The following is a 12,236-nucleotide window of genomic DNA, read 5'->3' as shown; positions in this document are numbered from 1 at the left end:
GGGGGGGGGGGGGGGCTGTTTTAGAATTCATTATAATTTACAATATGGACAATTGCATGTGATATGGAACAAAACTTAATTATGTAGCCTAACTTAATTTTTTTTTCATTGTCAGAAAAAAAAGCTGCGCCCTCTGAAAGCTACTTTGCCAGTTGCCACCTATAACATCTGTTGAGACATAGCTACAGGTGTGCAACTACTATAAGACATAAACACAGATCTGAAATAATCTGTAAAACAAGGTAGCAACATTAAATCAAATGCTAAGAAATTTTAAGAAATTCTTTAATGTAACTAAAACGCGAATCAAACCCCACAATAAGCCATTGTGCAGACTAAATTACAAATATTGCGATTTAGTTAAACAGAAATCCTGCAACAACATGAGGGAGGTATAAAGCAAGACTAAACAACATAAACACTGACTTATACTCACAGAAAATAGATTAAGCTAGTAATATTTCCCGCTCATGCGAATTAGACTATAATTCCCCGTGTTAAATTAATGAATATAATTCAGGCAGCACAATGCACGTATAAATCCGTATAAATCCATATAAATGCGAGCATCTCACCTGTGGATTTCTCATTCACTGCTGTGCGATGCGCGCGCGACTGTTTCCGTGCGTCTCAGACTTTTCTTCTCCCATCGAAATCTACGCAACTGGTTGGTGGTATATCTCTTTAAGACGGGAGATGTCAACTAAGCAATAAACGTTAATTTGTCCTCATCTGATGACAGGAAAACGTTTTAATTTCTCCGAGACGTTTCCATCTGCTCTCGTGCGCACCGGTATAATCCATATATGGTAAAGGGAAGTGCAAGACTACTTTGCATGCCTCGAGCTGTTGCTGAGGGGCTGTCAGCCGCTTTACCAAGAAAGACCGTGTTTTATACTATTACAGCACAAGAGCACATTTCACTGTTATGGGTATAGCATGTACTATAACATGAAATGCATATCAGAGACTTATATGCAAAAACAAAAGCATCAGGTAAAACCTACAGAAAGTGTGAATGCAGCAAGTTAGCTGCTTTATATAGAGAATAATATATTCTCTATTATAGTTGAATGAGTATTGCCTGCCAAACAGATGAATATCACAATTTGGACAGCCTACAATTTTACAAATCAGCCTAATAATTGACTCTCCCTTAACTGTGGCCTCCCTTAACAAAACGCATGCTGTGCCGTTGCATAACTTGGGCAAATTTCACAAAATCTCCATAAAAACTCCAGGCTATTGTTTTCAGAGCTCACAGAAAGAAAGCCACAGCCAAGACTTGGCATTTATGTAGGTCTCCTCTATTTTGTTCCAATTAGACAAACCAGTAGGAGGAGGTGCTACCCTGCAGACAGTAGATCTGAGACATTTATTAGTATGAGTAAAACAGAAGCGTGGACCCGAGCTTCCAAACAGTGCGGTGACTCATACTGTCACAGACCAAACGTGTGAGAGCCTTGTGATCATGGACATGTGTGTGAGAATATGATGAAACATGATATTTTTAGTGCTTGGAGCAAGGGAAGAAAGCAAAGGACATTGAGGATGAAAATTACCTCCACTCTCAGATGTTTTGTTTTGCTTATTCTTTGGTGGTGTCTCCAGACAGATTTATTTAAATGTGCACACGTGACAGGCTATAGATGGGGTGTTCTTTCAAATTAGCCCACTTTTTGATTAATATATTGGCTGATTTTATTGAGCTGCGGTTATTGATTACTGGTTTTCAACATGGGAAACCAAATTAGAAATAGATTAGTGTCAAAATACCTATTGGACTAGCCAACGTCATGCTCAACAGACAAATCTGGCAAGTTAATTCAGGAAATTAAGGTCTTTGGGAAGTCATTCATACCCTCCTCCTCTTTACATTTTTTTTAAAGATAGACTTCAACCTTCTTAGTGTTCCTCAATCAATTCATTACAAACAATATAACAAGAAAAAAATATATATATATAAATATATATAAATATATATATAATAGAACGCCTGTTTTCCCATTCATTTATATTTTTTTCTGCACAACAATTGAATCTTTGATGACTGAATAGGTGCAATTCACCTTTTTTCCACAAGGTGGCAATGTCTGATACACAATGATGAAGTGACGTTTCACTCTTAGGGCCCTATTTTAACGATCTAAGCACATGGTCTAAAGCGCACGGCACAAGTGCACTAAGGGCGTGTCCGAATCCACTTTTGCTAGTTTAACGACGGGAAAAATGGTCGGCGCGTGCGGCGCATGGTCTAAAAGGGTGGTCTTGTCCCTATATGAGTAATGAGTGTGTTTTGGGCATAATGTGAAATAAACTAACCAGAGTCTCATTTCCCATTCCCTTTAAAAGCCAGTTGCGCTCGCGCCATGGCGGATTCCCTATTAACATGGTGGAATTTACAAGCGGAAGGACTGAACACATCTCCAGAGCGCAAACGGATCTGCTCGTGCTCGAGGTTAAAGCGTGCAAGCAGACCATCTATGGGACAAGCTGGATCCACCATATCTTTATGTACACAATATTAATCTGTGTGTGTAATAAGCAGAGTGTACGCATGTTGTGGACCTGCCTATAGGCGCACATTACTATCATTGTGGCGCAGGACATGAAAATGATAACTGCGTCGGGCTGAAATGTGCTTTATTTCATTCTTCTGTAATTGTTAAGAGTGCAGAGCAAAAAAAAAAAATTGGTTCCCCAAAAAAGCTTTCAGTGAAAAGTTCTTAAATATTTTTTTTCTTATGTGGAGAACATTAAGAACCTTTTTTCCCCATTATAATGAACTTTTTGTGGAATGGAAAGGTTAAACCTTGTGTACATGCTCAGGAAAAGTGTCTAAGGATTAGCTGACTCTGGAAATCCTCTCAAGATGTTTCTAAACTTGATTCAATTTGTGTTTTTCATTGCTACATCAGACCCTGTCTCAGAGCGTTTCACTATTTGTCATTCACGTATGAAGCCTCAGATTTAATGACCAAGAGGCAATGCAAAGTGCTTCCCAGCTCGTTCCTTACACCCCACCACCATCGGTACCCCTCACCCATCTACACGACCCACATCTCCACTGCCTTTCCTCGCTACTATAAATAGTCTCGGACACATTAATTACGTAGCTGCTGGGGTGAGGTGCCTCTCAGTACACTGAAATTATTCTTTAGCAGAGCCAATAAAACAAAGCGCCAGCCAGGCATCTCTTCTCAGCAAAGGATTTCCAAATGGCTGGAAGAAGCTCTAAACGGCTTTACCTGCACACAAGAAGATGGGGGATGTATCCAACCGTTATTTACTTTCATTGATTTCCCAGCTGTGCTGAAATCATAGTACCTGGCTTGAATGGTGGAATGGATTGGGATTGTCTCCATCAAAAATTCTTTGGTGATGCAGTTTTGAAATTGCTGCTTTTCAAGCAACAAGATAATCATAATGAAAGTACACTCAAGTGACTGTTTTGAACAAGCTTTTAACTAATCTAGAGGCTACAAACCAAAAGTAGCTAACTATTCTGAAGTTACTTATGTTTCGTCCCCTGATGGCATAGAGGTAACCTATTGTCACGATGTGGTTTTGTGTCCTGTCATGTTTAGTGGTTCCCTATCTGTCTATTAGTCATCCCAGGTGTTTCCCATTAACCACACCCCCTTGTTATCCTGTCTAGCTCGTTTACCCCTGTATTTAAGCCCTGTGTTTCAGCCCTGTCTTTGTGAGTTCTTGTTTGACTGTTTTTGTATGTTGGCTGTTTGGGTCCTGTTTCCTGAGTCTGAGTTTGTCTAGTTTTAGGTTTATTAAATAAAGTTTGCTGCATGTGAATCCGCTTCCTCCTATCATTTAGCCAGCAACGTTACAGGTATGATGAAGACATACATAATAAAATGTAAACACTCTCCTATAATTTGTCTCTGGAGAGTACTGTGGGTGAATGACACAAGGATAACTGAGATAACTGCAAGCAGGTGGTTCACTTTATTTACGATATGCACAATATAATTTACATAAATGGAAACAAAAACAAACTTATTTATAGCTATATACAACTTAAACCATACAATAAAACCAATAATTGAAATAAGCCACAGAGAGAAAAAAGATGAGTGGTGCTAAAGAAACAAAAATAACAAAACCAAAGCACACACTAACTAATCCCCACCCTCAAAGCTAACTGAAAACAAAAACAGAAAAAGAATTATTCCGCATTTAACACGCCATAACTAAAGCTTCACTAACTAAAACAAAACTTACACAGAGTTGCACATGCTCCTTACCTAGTGTCTAACAGAGGTAGTTCTACGTGTTTGCAATATGTATGTCACGTGGCGTACTTTCCTTTTCTCTTCCCTCCGGACTAGTGATCAATTAAGACGTCCTCTGAGTTAACACAATCAAACAAGCAAGCAAGCCAGTGAACCACCACAAAGTCAGTATACTTTAACAACAAAAGTAGCACAGCCATCAAGCTCCTCCTCTTCCATTCTCCAGAGTGCCTTATATCCCAAACCACAGCTGATGATTGGTTGTTTCCGACCAATAGCAGAACCTGCAAACTCAGCTATAGCAGAGAGCGGGAAAACAGGAAGAAACCAACAGCAGAGGGGAGAAACACTGCAAACAATAACAAAAGGGGAGGGAACAAACATCCTAGCACGTAACACCCCCACCCTTAAAATCAAACATAAGTTTTTATAAAGTTTGTACACAAAACAACCCCTCACAGGAGTTACACTCTAGAAAGGGCATCCGCAACAACATTATCCACTCCCTTTTTGTGCCGAATCTCAATATTATAATTTTGAACCACAAGAGCCCATCGCATTTGCCTTTGGTTTTGATTGTACATTCGACACAGGAACGTTAGGGGGTAGTGATCTGAATACACAACTACAGGATTACGAAGTAGACCCAACATACACTTCAAAATGCTGCAATGACAACAAAGCCAAAGCCTCTCTCAATCGTGGAGTAGTTACATTGATGTTTGTTAAATTTCTTAGAAAATAAACAAATTGGGTGATCGATACCTTCTTCGTCCTCCTGTAACAGCACAGCGCCTGCTCCAACTGTGCTTGCGTCCACCTCTATTTTGAAGGGTACAGAAAAATTAGGGCCAGACAACACGGGAGAGCTACATAACAAATGTTTAATAGTTTCAAAATCACACTGACTCTCGGGGCTGACTAAATGAATTGTTTTGTGGGGCTAAGCAAGTCTGTCAGGGGTTTTGCAACAGAAGAAAAGTTCTGACAAAAACTTCTGTAATACCCTGCCATTCCTAAGCACCCGATTCGAACATTAGCCTAGCCTGTAATGTCTGCAGACACATAGCAATAAGGTTATCTCATGTCAACAATCATGTCACGATCACGCAATACGATTTTATGTATTGTTTTCCCTTATTGGCTAATTAATTGCAGTTTAAATGCTCATTTAAATAACTTAAATCATTTTAATGGTCTTACCTGAAAATATCAAGCTAGAAATACGTGCTGGCTTTCCTGAGGTAACGTAACGTAAATGTTATGTGACATAGGCTAATTGTTCTCCAGCTGTTTTATTGACCCCTTTGTTTGATTGATTGGTCGATATTATGTATGAGGAATATACATTTCGGTAACTTAAGTTGTAACTGTTACTGTATCTTTCAACAGTGTTCATTCGTTATTTACTAGAGATGATCGGTTCAGGTGCCGCTAGGGATCTGTCGCGTCACATTTACAAGCGCCAAAACGGTATTTCGTAAAAGTGACAGAATCTATTGGCTAATTAATTGTAGTTTAAATGCTCAGTTTTATCATTTTAATGGTCTTACCTGAAAATATAAAGCTAGAAATATCGCAACGTTGCCGCCCGCGTCATCCAGTAGATTTCCCGATTAACCATGTGGATGGATGATAACAGCCTACCAGTAGGCGCAGGAGGCCACCTTCTGGCCCATATCTATAAGCTGATAACCACTGATAACGCCCATTCAATCGAGTGATAACATTCGAAACGGGTGTTCCTAAGAATCTTCTCAGCTCATGACGAGAAGTACAGTAGGTGCAGGGAACTCTTTGATGGCATAAACCTTGGCCTCTACTGGACGAACTTTCCCCACTTGCTTACCCAAGTATGTCACAGTAGCTTTGCAGAACTCACATTTAGCCAAATTCAAAGTTAATGAAGCATCAGCAAGTCATTGAAATACCATAGTCAACAATGACATGTGTTCAGGCCAGTTAGAAGCATAGACAACCAGATTGTCTAAATAGCCTATGAACTACAATTAGGTAGGCTACATTTGCCAACACTGTATTCACTAACCTCTGAAAAGTCACAGGTGCATTTCTGAGGCCGAACGCCATTATATCGTTATATCTACGTTATATCGTAGGAACAAATCTGGAGTTAGAAAAGCAGAGATGTCTGATGCCCTTGGTGTCAATGGCACCTGCCAAAAACCTTTGAGCATATCTAGCTTGCTAACAAATTTAGCAGAACCCACATTGTCAAAGCAGTCCTCCATCCTTGGCAATGGAAAACAATCTGGTACTATTACGGAATTCACTCAACGATAATCAGTACAAAATCAAACTGTTCCATCAGCTTTAGGAACTTGGATACATGGAGAGCTCCATGGACTCATCCTGGGCTTTGCAAGATCCTCCTGTAACAAATACTCAACCTCTTTCCTCATTGCAGCCCTCTTTGCAGCATTCATCCAATAAGGGTGCTGCTTAATGGGAACGGCATTGCAAACATTAATGTCATGATAAAGCACATCAGTTTGTTTAGGTACATCCCCAAAAATCTGAGGAAAACTCTGAATCAGTGTTACAATGTCTACACGCTGATCCTCTGTCAGATGACACAGCAACTTAGATAGATTTTTTTATTTAATGCCATGTCAGCATCCAAGGATATTTTCATGGCAAAAATTCAATTACAAAAATACAAATATCATATAAATACAATTAATAACAACTTAGAAGGATCAGCTAAAATCTCAGAATTAGACAATGGTGTGAAAGGCAATGGGTCAACCTGTAGTCTCACCTCATCAGCATCACCAAGAAATGATGGTTCTGTCTTCTTGTTCTTTCAGCAACAGATGAAATCACGGGCCCTGTGTTCTCTTCTGAACAGTGAGATGCTTCCTTCCTGGTATGGTAAGCTTTGAGCATATTAATGTGACACACATTTTTGTCTCTTACGGTCAGGTGTTTTAATGATGTAATTAGTGTCATTGTTTACTGTACCTACTACCTCGTAAGGACCAACAAAACGTGCGGACAACGCAGACCCTTGAATTGGTAATAACACAAATACCTTATCACCCACTGAAAATGATCATGACATTGCTGCTTTATCAAAGTGCTGTTTCATGCTAGATTGAGCTTCAGAAAGAGCTTTTTTGGCACGCGCACAGGCTCCCTCCTACGTACTTCCGCTCAATTGTCATTTTCCTTCAGTACTCCGTCTAGGTTTGCGGTATATTCTTGGTTTTTCTCCGTCCAATTTTTTGGCGGTCCACTGAGCGAACAGACGGAGTGGCTGAGAACAATGACGTTGATGTCGTGCACTAGTTTGAGTTGTAGGGTTACGTCACGACCAAACAGTAGTGATTGGTTATGGCAGATCCAGAGTGGCTCTGGGCAGATCCAATAGTTTTAAACTTCAGCAGAGTTCCCGCCTTCAAGGAAGTTAACGCTTGTCAATGGAGAGTGGCCAGACTCTCTGTACAAATGAAATGTACAAGAGTCTGGTAGGACCAGGCTACAGGCTTCGTGCACTCTTTCATGAAAACAAGCCACATAATTAAAAATGTTCTTTGTAGGACTTAAACTGTCATCCAGACCAAGCATTTGCTCCTTAAGGACTTTCAGTGGTCCTCAGACACTATGTCCAAACACCAGTTCAGTTGGACTGAACCTTAAGGACTCCTGAGTGGTTTCACGAATAGCAAAAAGAACAAGTGTTCTTAAGTGTCTGGTGGAATCTCCCGAGCACACCTTGACTCTCAGGATAGTAAGGACTGGAAGAACGATGACGGATACCCAGCGAAGACAAGGTTTGTGTGAACTTGGACATGAAATTTGTGCCTTGATTGGTTTGTACTATCTTAGGCAGACCAAAAGTAGAAAAGAATTTGACCAATGCCTTAACGACCGATTTGGAAGTCATTTTTCGCAATGGCACTGCTTCTGGGTATCGAGTCACTACGCACATTATCGTAAGCAAGAACTGATGTCCAGTCTTAGTTTTAGGCAGTGGTCCGACACAATCCATGATCACATGCTCAAAAGGTTCACGAGCTCCGGAATTGGAACTAACGGCGCGGGACGAATAACTTGGTTTGGTTTCCCCATAACCTGACAAGTAGAGCATGTTCGGCAATAAGCTGCAACATCCATTTTCAACCTAGGCCAAAAAAAAAAAAAAAAAAAGGCGCAAGACGATTGCATGTCTTTGTCACCCCTAAATGTCCTGACATAACATGGTCATGGGCAAGTAAAAGCACATGTGCACGATACTCTGCAGGCACAACTACCTGACAAATAGTAGAACACTCTACATCATCGACTATTCTAAACCACCATTTCTGCATTGACAAACTGTCTTCCATTAAATATGATGCATCCCCTTTAAAATCAGATACCGCATCAAAGCACTTTGTTAAAGTTTTATCATCCCGTTGGGCTTTGATTCACTTTTTGCGGCTTACAGGTAACAGGTGTCAGGTTACAGGTGTCCTTTTCTTTCCCTGTTTCCTGAGGCACATGATCTCCCACAAAAACATCACCATCTGTGCACATGAACGTGTCGTCCAATGTAAACTCTGTCCCCATCTTCTTCATCTGTGCACGAGTAAACACACAGGCCGGAAAAGCCTCAGGATACTTAAAAGTTCATTCTAATGTAACAGAAGTAACCACAGGTTTATCCAACACTTCCAAAACTGGCAGCACTCTACCCCCAGCCAAGTCATTGCCCAAAATGACCTCAACACCAGGCACTGGCAACACAGGTCACACACCGATGCCCACGAAACCTGCAACCAACTCAGTCCGTAAATACACACGATGCAGTGGCACTTTCAATATGCTCATGCTAATACCTTGCACCAGGATACTGGAATCCCCACGTATAAATGAGCGTGCAGCTCCAGTGTCTCCTAAAAGGCCACTAAAAGATACAAAACCTTCCAACAAGAATGATTGGTAAACAGAGTCAACAGATACTGGAATTGTTTTTACCAAACTGACTTTTGCAAAAAAGAATTTTGCTGTTTCCTTTTCAGCACTATACAATCTGCAATTACATGACCCATTTTGTGACAATTAAAACACTCACGCTTTTCTTTAGGTGGTCCTACCCTTGTTTTAGTTGCAGCGGTGTGCAGCGGAAAACCGGCGGAACCGTTTCAATCACAACGCATGGTACTAAACACATTTTTTCAATGCAAACTCATCTACTACAACTAGACTCTCCCCTGTGAAGGCCTCATCGACATGACAGCCATCGGCACTGATCCTCAACAAACCCTTCTCCATACCGGAGTCATGACTTTGACCTTCAGCCAGATGCTGGATAATATTCTGAATGTTCCGATCCAACCTGACTTCTGACCTGTGTTGGTGCTTGAATCATAGTTGGCCATGAACTGGCCCCCTGACTGAGCCTGGTTTCTCCCAAGGTTTATTTTCTCCATTCTTTCACCTGATGGAATTTTGGTTCCTTGCCACCATCATCTTTGTCACCTTTGACTTTTGGCATGCTTAGTTGGGGACACTTGATATTCAAAAATTAAACTAAACTTTGTAACTGTAACTTTTTTACAACAGAAATGAACCATCACTGAACTTACTTAAGCTGAACAATGACGCTATTTTCTTCTAGATCTGCTGTGCTGCAGAAACAAACTTTGTTGCATTATTTTCCTGTTATCACTGTAAAGCTGTTTTGAAACAATCTGTATTGTAAAAATCACTATATAAATAAAGGTGACTTGAGTTGAATACAAATATTATAAAGTAATATTTATGTTGCTTTAATGTTGTTGTTTTAAAAAAAAGAAAAAAAAAGAAAATGTAGTAAATGTGACTGTTTTTGACCGTTTTGATTCACATTAATTATATTCATTAAAAATATGATTCTGTAAATTCTTAGATATTTAAAATTTCATGATTTCATTTTCATGAATATTGAAAATATGTTTGTTTTTTTCTTTGTTTTTTTAATGTAGTTCATGTAAAATTGTACATTCAAAAAACAGGGATGGAAAAATATTATGCAGATTTTAAATGTATTCTGAGGGTTAAAAAAAAAAATAGTGATTACACTATTCCGGTAGTCCACTTTAGACATTGTTTATTAACTATGAGTAACTTTGCAACTACATGTCTACATACTTGCAAAGTTACTTATAGTTAGTAGAATGTCTGTTGTGGAGCATCAAAATAAAGATTAAGCAGACAGTCTACTAATACTCTAATGAGAGTTAGCTGACATGTAGTTGCAAAGTTACTTGTAGAATGTCTAAAGTGGACCATTGAAATACAGTGTTACAAAAATAGCTAGTTAAGCTGTAATGCAGTTTTTTTTTCTGTAACAATGTTAGTAGCATCACTACCTTTAATTAGTTACTCTGCAGCATGGAGCACATATATAAAGCACAGAAAAACTGGCGTTACAGCCTACAGCTCATTCTATTATGATACATTTGGCTCCACTGCTGAGTGGCTATCCAATGTGACCAATTTAGCAATTTATAGATGCATTAGCATTGAAATATATTTACCACGACAAATAAAACATGCTAAAAAACACAATTAAGAGTTTGAGCCACTGTTATTGAGCCATAACCGATGTAATGAGCTCCACTGGATTACAGAATGCAGGTTTGCTTCTTTTTCAGTGCACGCTAAGTGCCCGGGTCAGAATGAATTAGATTTGAACAGGATGCTAGACACTACTGTGCTCTGTTCTTGCAAACGCTGAGTGCTTGTAACATGGAGAATTAGGGCCTGCACTTTATAAACAGCCAGTCGACGCAATTGATGGGTCCTTTGAAGCTCTAGAGGTTTCCACTTCCACCAGCCCACTTGTGGTGCTGCGTACTGTTTTGTATTAAAATACATCACAGTTAGAAAGGATCAAATGGGTATATTTCTTTCAAGCTTCCCTCATCGCTTGCATTCAAAGCTTTCATGGGTCGAATTGTCTTCGCACAGACGTCTCCTCTTTTGTGTAATCGAAAGCATTCATAGGAGGTTCTTCAATGCCGTCCCAAGTGATCATGATAGAGCCTCTACGAAAGTTATATAATCTAAAAAAAACAAAAAAACAGCATCAGATAGAAAGTTGAGTTCTTGCAGAAACCTGTTTTCGCCTCAAAGTAAAAAAATAACTGAGCTAAATAAAAAATAAAGAGATCATATTTCAAGATATAAAGTCACAGCTGGGATAAAGTAGCAATTACTAAATATTAAGTCACAGCTGGGTGAAATAATTATTGCAATTATCTTACCTTTTTTAACTCTGCAGCAGAAGCAGGTTTCCATACTTTCTTTAAGGTATGTGTCATAAAGAGCTGAGATTTTGTGAACCACAACATGACAAACAGTTTCACAAACCTATAATATAAAAATTATATTTGTTAATAATGACTACCATATATACTGCAGGGGTCTAATCAGTGGCAATAGCAATTTAGTTTTGCCAGTTACCAAATATAAATGCTCACATACTTGTTCCATTAATTATTTTTGTTGTACAAAGCATTTGTTCATTAAAAATACAGCACTGTCAAATGTTGTGCATGGTGCTAATTAAATCAGCTTGCTATTAGTACCTGGATGCAGCTGAAAACAACTCGGCTTTACTTTAAAGATGGGTATGGGAACAGGCATTAGAATCTAACATTGATTAATATAAAAATGTCGGATCAGATCTGAATGATCATGTTTTGGAAAGGGAAAAGTAACCTAACTTCTCTTCTCGGACTGTGACACCTGAAAGGGACGTTTCCTCCGAGTAGGCAAGGGAGGCAGTGCCTCCTCAAAAACAATATTACAAAGATGAAACAACACAAACATTACAAAATGTGACATTAAAAAGTGTATAAATCAATTGTTTTTCTAAAGTAACACTGTCCAACAGCAACACCAGCAGGTAAAGTTACAGCGGGAGTCCGCGTCTCTCTTGCCTCCCCTGAGCCCATTGATTTTTAACAGACACCCTAATGCAGTGGGTTTAGTGGG

At 39.4% G+C, this 12,236-nt stretch overlaps 1 protein-coding gene across 1 annotated transcript in view; it reads right to left on the bottom strand.

Moving 5' to 3' along the window:
* The window catches only part of baiap3 (BAI1 associated protein 3), a 56,187-nt gene extending 55,474 nt beyond the window's left edge, over positions 1-713 (bottom strand). Inside the window, exon 1 of the mRNA XM_084128262.1 lies at positions 576-713. The gene's annotated coding sequence lies outside the window, so the exon portion shown is untranslated. The remainder of the gene's footprint in view (positions 1-575) is intronic.
* Between the last annotated feature and the right edge of the window lie 11,523 nt (positions 714-12,236).

Source organism: Abramis brama, assembly GCF_963993115.1.
Source record: "Abramis brama genome assembly, chromosome: 1".
NCBI lineage: Eukaryota > Metazoa > Chordata > Actinopteri > Cypriniformes > Leuciscidae > Abramis > Abramis brama.
The sequence above is the reverse complement of the archived record's forward strand: the minus strand, read 5'-3'. Positions and strand labels throughout refer to the sequence as shown.